Source organism: Heterocephalus glaber, unplaced genomic scaffold, assembly GCF_053883595.1.
Source record: "Heterocephalus glaber isolate CG9 unplaced genomic scaffold, H.glaber_assembly_v1.0 deba00001586, whole genome shotgun sequence".
Taxonomy (NCBI): Eukaryota; Metazoa; Chordata; class Mammalia; order Rodentia; family Bathyergidae; genus Heterocephalus; species Heterocephalus glaber.
In genome coordinates this window covers 9502005-9514781 of record NW_028258364.1, presented here as the reverse complement: position 1 = coordinate 9514781, position 12777 = coordinate 9502005, and positions in this window count along the sequence as shown.

Below are 12777 nucleotides of genomic sequence, written 5' to 3'. Positions count from 1 at the left end.
GTTAAAGGGTGGAAAACAATACTGCATGTGACAGGAACTCAAAAAAAAAGCAGCAGTAGCTATCCTCTTTGCAGATCAAGTAGATTTCAAACCAACACTGATTAAGAGAGATGAAGAAGGACACTACATCCTTGTAAAGAGAAGAATCCAAGAGGAAGAGATGACAATCATAAATATCTATGCAACAAACACTGGTGCACCCAACTATATAAAACAAATACTAAAGGACATGAAAAGTCATATATGCACTAATACAATTGTAGTGGGGGACCTCAACACTCCACTGTCACAAATAGATAGATCAACTAGACAAAAAATAAGTAATGAAATACTAGAACTCAATCGAATTCCTGAACAAATGAACTTAACAGATGTTTACAGAGTCTTCCACCCCACAAAATCAGAATACACATTCTTCTCAGCTGCACATGGGTCATTCTCCAAAATAGGCCACATACTCACACATAGAACATGTTTAAGGAAGTGCAAAGGAATTGAAGTTATCCCCTGTATAATATCAGACCATAGTGGGATGAAATTGGAGATCCATAGGAAAAGAAGCCAAAAGAATTTCATAAACACATGGAAATTGAACAATGCAGTTCTGAATAACCAATGAGTCACAGAGGAAATTAAGGAATAAATCAGACAATTCCTTCAATTAAATGACAATGACAATACAACATATCAGAATCTATGGGACACAAAGAAGTCTTATGAGGGAAATTCATAGCAGTGAATAAGCATATTAGGAAAACAGAATGAGCCCAATTAAACAACCTGATGCTGAACCTCAAGCTTCTAGAAAAAGAAGAGCAAGACAACCCCAAAACTCATACAAGGGAAGAAATTATAGATCAGAGGAGAAATCAATGCAATGGAGACTAAGAGAACGATACAAAAAATCAATGAAGCCAAGAGTTGGTTCTTTGAAAGAATCAACAAAATTGATCAACCTTTAGTCAACCTTGTCAGAAAAAGGAAAGAAAAGGCCCAAATCCATGCAATTAGGAATGAAAAGGGTGAAACTACAACAGACCCAGCAGAAATCCAGATGATCATCAATACCTACTTCCAGAACCTATACGCCAATAAGATGGACAACACAGAAGAAAAGGACAGATTCCTAGATACATATGAATTACCCAAGTTGAATGAAGAAGACCTAAAAATTCTGAACAACCCAATATCAACCAATGAAATTGAAAATGTAATTAAAAACTTATCACCTAAGAAAAGCCCGGGCCCTGATGGCTTCACTGCTGAATTCTACAAGACATTTAGAGAGGAACTGCTGCCACTACTGTTTAAACTCTTCAATGAAATTGAAAGGGAAGCAATGCTCCCAAATTCATTCCTGGAAGCAAGCATCACCTTGATCCCCAAAGCAGAGAAAGACCCAACTGCAAAAGAGAACTATAGGCCAATCTCACTAATGAACATAGATGCAAAGATCCTTAATAAGATAATGGCAAACAGAATGCAGAAGATCATCAAGAAGATCATACACCCTGCTCAAGTGAGCTTTATCCCAGGGATGCAGGGATGGTTCAATATATGCAAATCAATCAATGTAATACACTATATCAATAGAGCCAAGGACAAAAACCATATGATTATCTCCATAGATGCAGAAAAAGCATTTGACAAAATCCAACATGCATTTATGATAAAAACCCTACAAAAAATTGGAATAGAAGGTCTCTACTTCAAACTGATAGAAGTCATCTCTGAAAAACCAACAGCCAATATCAAACTAAATGGTCAAAAACTGAAATCCTTCACACTAAAATCAGGAACAAGACAAGGATGTCCACTATCACCACTCTTGTTCAATATAGTTCTGGAAACATTAGCCATGGCAATTACACAAGAGAAGAAATAAAAGGAATAAAGATAGGTAAGGAAGAAGTCAAATTGTCATTCTTTGCAGATGACATGATACTCTCTATAGAAGACCCCAAGAACTCCACCAAAAGTCTTCTAGACTTAATAACCAAATTCAGTCAAGTAGCTGGTTACAAGGTCAACACACAAAAATCAATAGCTTTCCTCTACATGAATGACAGACTCACTGAGAGAGAAATAGGGCAAATAATTCCTTTCACAATACCATCCACAAAACTGAAATACCTAGGAATCATCCTAATGAAAGAAACCAAAGATCTCTTCTCTGAAAACTATGGCACTCTGAAAAGAGAGATTGAAGATGATATCAGAAAATGGACAGACATCCCCTGCTCCTGGGTAGAAAGGATTAATATAGTGAAAATGGCCATACTTCCAAAACTGCTATATAGATTTAATGCAATTCCAATTGAGATCCCAGCAGCATACTTCATGGACCTTGAGAAAACCATCCAAAAATTCATTTGGAACAAGAAGAGACCCAGAATAGCAAAAGCAATTCTAGGTAACAGAGACATGGCAGGAGGTATCACAATCCCCAACCTGCAAGTGTACTACAAAGCTACTGTGATAAAATCATCATGGTAATGGCAAAGAAACAGACTTGAGGACCAATGGAACAGATTAGAAGATGTAGAAACAATGCCAGACACACTCAGCCATCTCATCTTTGATAAAGGAGCCAAACACCCTCACTGGAGGAAAGATAGCCTCTTTAATAAATGGTGCTGGAAAAATTGGGCTTCAACTTGCCAAAGATTAAAACTAGACTTGTATCTCTCACCATGCACTAAACTAAAATCAAAATGATTAAAGATCTAAATATTAAAATAGAAACTCTGAACCAGTTGGAACAGAGGTTAGGTAGAACCCTTGAAGACATCAGTGTAGGAAAAGATTTTATGAACAAAACCTCAGTTGCTTGTGAACTAGCACAAACAATCAACAAGTGGGATCTCTTCTTATTAAAAGGCTTCTGCACAGTAAGAGAAACTACCAGCAGTGTGAAGAGACAATCCACAATGTGGGAAAAAATCTTCACCTGCTCTTCCTCAGACAAAGGTCTACTATCTCGAATCTATAAAGATCTTAAAAAGATCAGACCTCCCAAATTTAAAGACCCAATCCAAAAATGGGCATCTGAAATGAACAGACATTTCTCACACAAAGAAGTAGAAATAGCAAGTAAATACATGAAAAAATGTTCAACATCACTGGTCATTCAAGAAATGCAAATGAAAACAATGCTGAGATTCCACTTCACTCCAGAAAGAATGGCTGCTATCATGAAATCAACCAATAACAAATGCTGGCAGAGCTGTGGGGAAAGAGGAACCCTGCTCCACTGCTGGTGGGAGTGTAAATTGGTGCAACCACTGTGGAAATCAGTATGGAGATACCTCAAAGAACTAGGACTGGAAGTCCCATTTGACCCTGATATTCCACTGCTGGGGATCTTCCCCAAAGAATTAAAAGAATCATACCACAGTGATATATGTGCACCCTTGTTCATAGCAGTGCTGTTTGTAATAGCTAAAACTTGGAAACAGCCCAAATGCCCATCAACTGGAGACTGGACAAAGAAAATGTGGTTTTTTTAATAAAATGGAGTACTAGTCAGCCATAAAAAATGAGAAATTAGAGACATTTATAGCTAAGTGGATGCACATTGAGGCAATACTCTTAAGTGAAATAAATAGGACACACATGAATAAATACCGAATAGGTTCTCTGGTGTGAGAAACTGAAAGTGTAAATAAGGACTAAGTGTATAGTAGGTAATGTGAAATAGGAAGAAAAGGGGCAAAGGGGAAGGAAGTGGGAGGGCTAGGGGAAAGGATAGAAGGGAATGGGATTAATGTGAGAAAATGGAAAAATAGGAACAAAATCTTTGTAAATAGGGAGGAATGGAGGGGTTGAAGGGAAGGCTGGGCAAGGGTGAAAAATAAGAACCAAGAGAGACTATGTAAAGGTGCAAATTTCCAATGATGAATGTCATTATATTGTATACCTAAAATGTACCAATGATTAGAATGAATAATCGATAATGTAAAATAGGAAGAAAAGGTCCAAAGAGGTAGGGGTAGTGGGAGGGTCAGGGGAAAGGAAAGAAGGGAAAGGAAAAATGCTGAGAAATGGAAAAAATGGAAATAAAGTCTTTGTAAATAGGGAAGGGTGGAGGGGGTAAAGAGAGGGCTAGGAATGGAGAAAAAATAAGAACCAAGATCCGTTATGTAAAGGTACAATTCCCAATGAGAAATGTAATTGTGTTGTATACCTACAATGTACCAATAAAAGAATTTAATTTAAAAAAAAGAGTCAATTAAGACTTCATCACTGTCCTCAAATTTTCCATTTAGATTGTGTCTTTGCTTTTGTTTGCACAAAACCTTGTATAATGCTTAAGAGATGTTTCCTGTCAATGAAGATTACAAAGATAATACTGATCATGACGGTGACTTCGGAAAGCGTAGCTGTCGTCAAGTATAAGTAGTAGATGTAAAAAGAACCTATCACAAACTTTTGCTTGCTCAAAAAAAAAGTAATCCATGTTGATCTCCTATTTTAGAGGAAAGACACTGCTCTGGGCTGTGCAAAAAGTTGTCTACTCCCAGGAAGGCCTGGTCATCCTACACGCTCACCGTGAATTAGTAGAAATTCCCAGGCCATCCTTTGGTTCCTCCAGACCTCAGAAATAATTGAAGAAAAATCAAGATTTGGCCTCCAAAATGGGCTAAAATTTAGCCTAGAAAAGAAACACTGCACAAACAGCAACTAAGTTGAGAAAATGCTACTAATTCTCTGGGCAACAGTTCTAAGGAAAGCACTGAACATCCCACGTATTCACAGCCATGTGTTCACTTCAAGGTCATACCTGTGCCTCCAGGAGGACAGCATCATGTGAAAGCCACATGAGATCACACAAACTCATCTTCTCCAGTACAAGAACTTAAGGAAGATGTGTCTGTATGGGAAGTCATCTCATTGTCACTAGCTGAAGTAACTGGTCTCATTTCAGAATGTTAGTGAGCATTGTGTGGGTGCAGAGTTGCAGGGTTAAGTGATGAAAACATGAACAATTTCCTAAATTTTTCTTTTGTTCTGGTTTGGTTTGGTTTGGGTAGTGCTGGAGTTTAAAGCCAGGGCCTCACACATGCTAAGCAGGCACTCAACTTCTGAGCTATGTCTCCAGCCTCCCAGATATTTTCTGGGAATAAGTATCAGTCGCTGGGTATGGGATGGATTCTTTGCAGATGCATGCAGCTGCCTCTGACCTAATCGGCAACACTGTGTCCTCTGGTCTCCAGAGCCACCTCACACCACCACAGTGAGTCCAGAAAACCTTCTAGCCTAAACACCTGCCTTTTTAGTTTCCTAGCCAGTCTACCTCACGGAAACTTTCAGCACCCTTAGCTAAACCCTGGGATTCTATATCTATTTTGCCCAATTCTAGATAACTGCAATAATTTCATTTTTGCTATTGTGACCACTGTTGAACCACAAAGAAAGGATAGATATGGATAAAGACACTATTTTGCACAGCACACAGAAGGGAGAGACATGGATTAAATCAGGGGATTCTTAGCCCCAGTAATAAAGAAAAGCAGATGAATCTCTACTGAAAAACTGAGATCAGAACTTCAAAAAAATCTCCTTAGCAAAAATCTCCTATAAATCAAAAGTAGGCAACAAGAGAAGAAACTAACATTTATTGAGTACTTATTATGTTCCTGGCACTCAGTTATGTGTTTAATATTATCTACTTCTTTTTCATATCAGTCTGGCAAAATCAGTATTATTATACTTCATAAATTCCACAAAATATTCCAGACTCTAAAACAGTTGAGCCCAAGGTTACCCACCCAGAAAGTAAAAGAACTAGGATTGAAGCCCAAGTCTGCATGGTGCCACAGCTTCTCCCTACAAAACAGGGTCTTAAAGGAGAAAGGCCATTCCCCAGGATCCTAGTCAAGAAAGTCAACAAACCTTACCTACGTCTTCTATGAATCCCACACAGGAGCAAATGTATTCTAACCCCTTAGATTATCTAAATACATTTGTGATTTTCATTAGAGCAAAATAGCAATTATATACTTGAAATATTTATAAAATAAGTCAACTACATTTGAGGGAAACTGTAAAAGCATTGCAATTAAACAGATCTGCACACACTGCAGGGTGTTCCTCTAACAAAAGGAGTAAGGAATAATGCTGCTAATAAAAACAATGATGATCTTGTTTAAAGGTTCTAATAACTTATTTAGCGCTGTTCTGAGTGGAACTGTATATTAGTAATTTCAAATAAAGTCTTTGATGAAAGATTAAATATATCTTCTCATTCTCCTCTGCAAAGCTAGTGATTCAAGTGGGCTAATTTGTTCTCCTTCTTCTAGTAAAATGTTTTAAGTGATCTATAAATGTTTTTCTTCTTCTATTCATATTGCAAGAGGAACCAAATGAATAATAATGAATAAGGAGTTATATTGATGCCCTGGAAAGTGAGGGGGTCCCCACCATCACCCCCCCACCCACACACATACACATACTCAGTTCTCATTGGACTCCCAATAAAAAATGGGCAGATCTTGCATCTCAAAATAAATATTCATTCAGGAAACTACATTAAATAAAAACTAACCAAAAACAACTTTCTGGTCACCTTTAAAAAAAAATCATGCTAATTAATCAAGTGTAGGGGTTTTTTATTTTTGGTTTTTGGTTTTAAAAAGGAAAACTTTAAACATATACATATATATAGACTAAAGCGTATCTATAAATATATAATGTGTATACACAAATATAAATGTATATATATTTCTTCAAGCAAAAATTAAGATTGGCTTATCAAACTGTAAGCTGAAAATTTTCTCTCTTGCACTTCAAACTTAACAATATACAGTATCTGTGATGCTTCTAAGCCAGCGTGGGGAAACATAGGCTATCCAGTTTTAGCATATTTTGGAATGTAGGACAGAGAGGTTGTTTTTGACAAAGATCATGATAAGTACTCTATAAAACAGTTAACCTAAAGGAACAAACAAACACTTAGCCAACAGATCGGATTTGTTGTTTAAAAAGACACCTGTTTTCCTGAGTTCAATCCCCAGTACCAAAACAAACAAACAAACAAACAAAACCTATACACCCAAAAAGACACCTGGTTAGAGGATAACATTGGATATGAAGACCTTTAGCTGAGGAGATGTACTAAAACTCTAAGGTAAAGCAAGGTATATCTATAGTACTTAATCATACTCTCTGGTTAATTGTCTGCCTTCTCAGCCTCTAGGCTGAGAAAAAAAACAGTACTTATCTCTTCTTATTACCCCAGTTTCTAGTATCAGGCCTTCAATAAATAGTGATTGAATGGAATTAGTGAATCCTCCCATCAACATTCAGCCTAAAGTAATTTCTACATGAGTTTGGATATTTCTGATGTTTTCCCCATTAGATGTGACCTGACAAAAATTCCGGTTTTGAAAAAGCTGGTTAACTTTAATTTCTGGAACCCTAAAATCAATTAAGACTTAAAGCATGCTGATTTGAGCTCATAGAAATGAACATCAAGGCGGGTCACAGATCACATTTTTTCCTATGGGGAAGAGTCAAGCCTCAAGTTTTTGCCAAATCTCACTCCAATCCATGGATTGCAAAATTCCTAAAGAGAAAACTACATCTTGGGCAAGCACAGGGATCGTGGTAATCTATCTGTTGCACATTCAGGTGATATAAAGATCTGCACTCATCAAAGAGATGTAAATCCACTTGTAAAGTGCAGAATTATCCACAAAGAAATTGCCAAGGATGTCTTCCCAGAAGAGATATCTCCCTCCCTGGACAGTCAAACTGAAGAAAGATACCAGCTCCTTAGAAAAACCTGCTTCTTGTTTAGCATTAGAGGGGTAAAATTGAGGCTGTCTCCGAATAAAAAAGAACTATATGTATGCCCATCATTTTCTAAAACAACTCAGTCAGGACTTTTCTGCTACCTCCAGGTTAAGGGGCCTTGCTTCCCAAGCCTACCTGCTCCAATACTTGTGTTTGCATCCTTTGACCTATCGGCTACTTCTAGCATAACCAGCTGGGTCCTGACCACAGTCCTGATCCTTACTTCTACAACTTTTCTCTCAGACAAGAGTCCCAGTCCATGCTCAGATTCACACACCTGGTTCTTAAAGCTTAGCCCATGAAAGAACATGCCACTGAAGACAAGGTTGAGAGAAGGTACTATGTGGGTGATCTGAGAACAGAAATAAAAATTGTATCTGATATTTCCTCTGGACCTTATGATACTCCAGATCATCCAGATTTGCACTTTTATTTTTTGTTATAAAATTCTTTTATTGGTAGATTGTAGATATACAACACAGTTACATTTCTCATTGGGAATTGTACCTTTACATAATGGATCTTGGTTCTTATTTTTTCCCCATTCCCAGCCCTCCCTTCACCTCCTCCACCCTTCCCTATTTACAAAGACTTTATTTCCATTTTTTCCATTTCTCAGCATTTTTCCTTTCCCTTCTTTCCTTTCCCCTGACCCTCCCACTACCCCTACCCCTTTGGACCTTTTCTTCCTATTTTGCATTATCGATTATTCATTCTAATCATTGGTACATTTTAGGTATACAATATAATGACATTCATCATTGGAAATTTGCACCTTTACATAGTCTCTCTTGGTTCTTATTTTTCACCCTTGCCCAGCCCACCCTTCAACCCCTCCAGTCCTCCCTATTTACAAAGATTTTTTTCCTAGTTTTCCATTTTCTCACATTAATCCCATTCCCTTCTATCCTTTCCCCTAGCCCTCCCACTTCCTTCCCCTTTGCCCCTTTTCTTCACATTACCTATTATACATTTAGTCCTTATTTACACTTTCAGTTTCTCACACCAGGGAAACTATTCAGTATTTATTCATGTGTGTCCTATTTATTTCACTTAAGAGTATTGCCTCAATGTGCATCCACTTAGCTATAAATGTCTCTAATTTCTCATTTTTTATGGCTGACTAGTACTCCATTTTATTAAAAAAAAACACATTTTCTTTATCCATTCTCCAGTTGATGGGCATTTGGGCTGTTTCCAAGTTTTAGCTATTACAAACTGTGCTGCTATGAACATGGGTGCACATATATCACTGTGGTATGATTCTTTTAATTCTTTGGGGAAGATCCCCAGCAATGGAATAGCAGGATCAAATGGGACTTCCAGTCCTAGTTCTTTGAGGTATCTCCATACTGATTTCCACAGTGCTTGCACCAGGCTACACTCCCACCAGCAGTGGAGCAGGGTTCCTCTTTCCCCACAGCCCCACCAGCATTTGTTATTGGTTGACTTCATGATAGCAGCTATTCTTTCTGGAGTGAAGTGAAATCTCAGCCTTGTTTTCATTTGCATCTCTCAAATGACCAGTGATGTTGAACATTTTTCCATGTATTTACTTGCTATTTCCACTTCTTTGTCTGAGAAATGTCTGTTCATTTCAGATGCCCATTTTTGGATTGGGTCTTTAAATTTGGGAGGTCTGATCTTTTTAAGTTCTTTATAGATTCGAGATAGTATACCTTTGTCTGAGGAAGAGCAGGTGAAGATTTTTTCCCACATTGTGGATTGTCTCTTCACACTGCTGGTAGTTTCTCTTACTGTGCAGAAGACTTTTAATAGGAAGAGATCCCACTTGTTGATTGTTTGTGCTAGTTCATGGGCAACTGAGGTTTTGTTCATAAAATCTTTTCCTACACCGATGTCTTCAAGGGTTCTACCTAACCTCTGTTCCAACTGGTTCAGAGTTTCTATTTTAATATTTAGATCTTTAATCATTTTGATTTTAGTTTAGTGCATGGTGAGAGATACAGGTCTAGTTTTAATCATTGGCAAGTTGAAGCCCAATTTTTCCAGCACCATTTATTAAAGAGGCTATCTTTCCTCCAGTGAGGGTGTTTGGCTCCTTTATCAAAGATGAAATGGCTGAGTGTGTCTGGGATTGTTTCTACATCTTCTAATCTGTTCCATTGGTCCTCAAGTCTGTTTCTTTGCCATTACCATGCTGATTTTATCACAGTAGCTTTGTAGTATACTTGCAGGTTGAGGATTGTGATACCCGCTGCCATGTCTCTGTTACCTAGAATTGCTTTTGCTATTCTGGATCTCTTCTTGCTCCAAATGAATTTTTGGATTGTTTTCTCGAGGTCTATGAAGTATGCTGCTGGGATCTCAATTGGAATTGCATTAAATCTATATAGCAGTTTTGGAAGTATGGCCATTTTCACTATATTAATCCTTTCTACCCAGGAGCAGGGGATGTCTGTACATTTTCTGATATCATCTTCAATCTCTCTTTTCAGAGTGCCATAGTTTTCAGAGAAGAGGTCTTTGATTTCTTTCATTAGGATGATTCCTAGGTATTTCAGTTTTGTGGATGGTATTGTGAAAGGAATTATTTGCCCTACTTCTCTCTCAGTGAGTCTGTCATTCATGTAGAGGAAAGCTATTGATTTTTGTGTGTTGACCTTGTAACCAGCTACTTGACTGAATTTGGTTATTAAGTCTAGAAGACTTTTGGTGGAGTTCTTGGGGTCTTCTATAGAGAGTATCATGTCATCTGCAAAGAATGACAATTTGACTTCTTCATTACCTATCTTTATTCCTTTTATTTCTTTCTCTTGTCTAATTGCCGTGGCTAATGTTTCCAGAATTATATTGAACAAGAGTGGTGATAGTGGACATCCTTGTCTTGTTCCTGATTTTAGTGTGAAGGATTTCAGTTTTTGACCATTTAGTTTGATATTGGCTGTTGGTTTTTCAGAGATGACTTCTATCAGTTTGAAGTAGAGACCTTCTATTCCAATTTTTTGTAGGGTTTTTATCATAAATGCATGTTGGATTCTGTCAAATGCTTTTTCTGAGTATATGGAGATAATCATATGGTTTTTGTCCTTGGCTCTATTGATATAGTGTATTACATTGATTGATTTGCATATATTGAACCATCCCTGCATCCCTGGGATAAAGCTCACTTGAGCAGGGTGTATGATCTTCTTGATGATCTTCTGCATTCTGTTTGCCATTATCTTATTAAGGATCTTTGCATCTATGTTCATTAGTGAGATTGGCCTATAGTTCTCTTTTGCAGTTGGGTCTTTCTCTGCTTTGGGGATCAAGGTGATGCTTGCTTCCAGGAATGAATTTGGGAGCATTGCTTCCCTTTCAATTTCATTGAAGAGTTTAAACAGTAGTGGCAGCAGTTCCTCTCTAAATGTCTTGTAGAATTCAGCAGTGAAGCCATCAGGGCCCGGGCTTTTCTTAGGTGATAAATTTTCAATTTCATTGGTTGATATTGGGTTGTTCAGAATTTTTGGGTCTTCTTCATTCAACTTTGGTAATTCATATGTATCTAGGAATCTGTCCATTTCTTCTGTGTTGTCCATCTTATTGGCGTATAGGTTCTGGAAGTAGGTATTGATGATCCTCTGGATTTCTGCTGGGTCTGTTGTAATTTCACCCTTTTCATTCCTAATTGCATGGATTTGGGCCTTTTCCTTCCTTTTTCTGTCAAGGTTGGCTAAAGGTTTGTCAATTTTGTTGATTCTTTTGAAGAACCAACTCTTGACTTCATTGATTTTTTGTATTGTTCTCTTAGTCTCCATTGCATTGATTTCTCCTCTGATCTTTATAATTTCCTCCCTTGTATGAGCTTTGGGGTTATCCTGCTCTTCTTTTTCTAGAAGCTTGAGGTGCAGCATCAGGTTGTTTAATTGGGCTCGTTCTGTTTTCCTAATATGCGTATTCACTGCTATGAATTTCCCTCGTAAGACTACTTTCATTGTGTCCCATAGATTCCGATATGTTGTATTGTCATTGTCATTTAATTGAAGGAACTGTCTGATTTCTTCTTTAATTTCCTCTGTGACCCATTGGTTATCCAGCAGTGTGTTGTTCAATTTCCCCATGTTTATGAAATTTTTTGAGTTTCTTTTGCTATGGATCTCCAATTTCATAGCACTATGGTCTGATAATATACAGGGGATAACTTCAATTCCTTTGCACTTCCTTAATCATGTTCTGTGTGTGAGTATGTGGTCTATTTTGGAGAATGACCCATGTGCAGCTGAGAAGAATGTGTATTCTGATTTTGTGGGGTGGAAGACTCTGTAAACATCTGTTAAGTTCATTTGTTCAAGAGTTTGATTGAGTTCTAGTATTTCATTACTTATTTTTTGTCTAGTTGATCTATATATTTGTGACAGTGGGATGTTGAGGTCCCACACTACAATTGTATTAATGCATATATGACTTTTCATGTCTGTTAGTATTTGTTTTATATAGTTGGGTGCACTAGTGTTTGATGCATAGATATTTATGATTGTCATCTCTTCCTCTTGGATTGTTCCCTTTACAAGGATGTAATGTCCTTCCTCATCTCTCTTAATCAGTGTTGGTTTGAAATCTACTTGATCTGCAATGAGGATAGCTACTCCTGCTTTTTTTCGGGTTCCCGTCACATGGAGTATTGTTTTCCACCCTTTAACTTTCAGTCTATGAGTTTCCTTTTGAATGAACTATGTTTCTTGTAGGCAGCATATTGTTGGATTTTGCTTCTTGACCCATTCTGCCAGTCTGTTTCTTTTGATTGGTGAATGAGACCATTAACATTGATGGTTATAACTGAAACATATTGACTTCTCATTGCCATGACTTTTTCTTTTTGTTGCATTCTCCCCCTTTACATTTAATTTCTTGTCATGCCAGATGGGCTCATTCTGCTTTGCTTCCTGGGGTTGTGATCCTCAGTGTCTGTTCCTAGGATATTGTGTAAAATTCTTTGGAGTGCTGGTTTGGTATTCATGAAGTTTCTAAGGTGCTCTT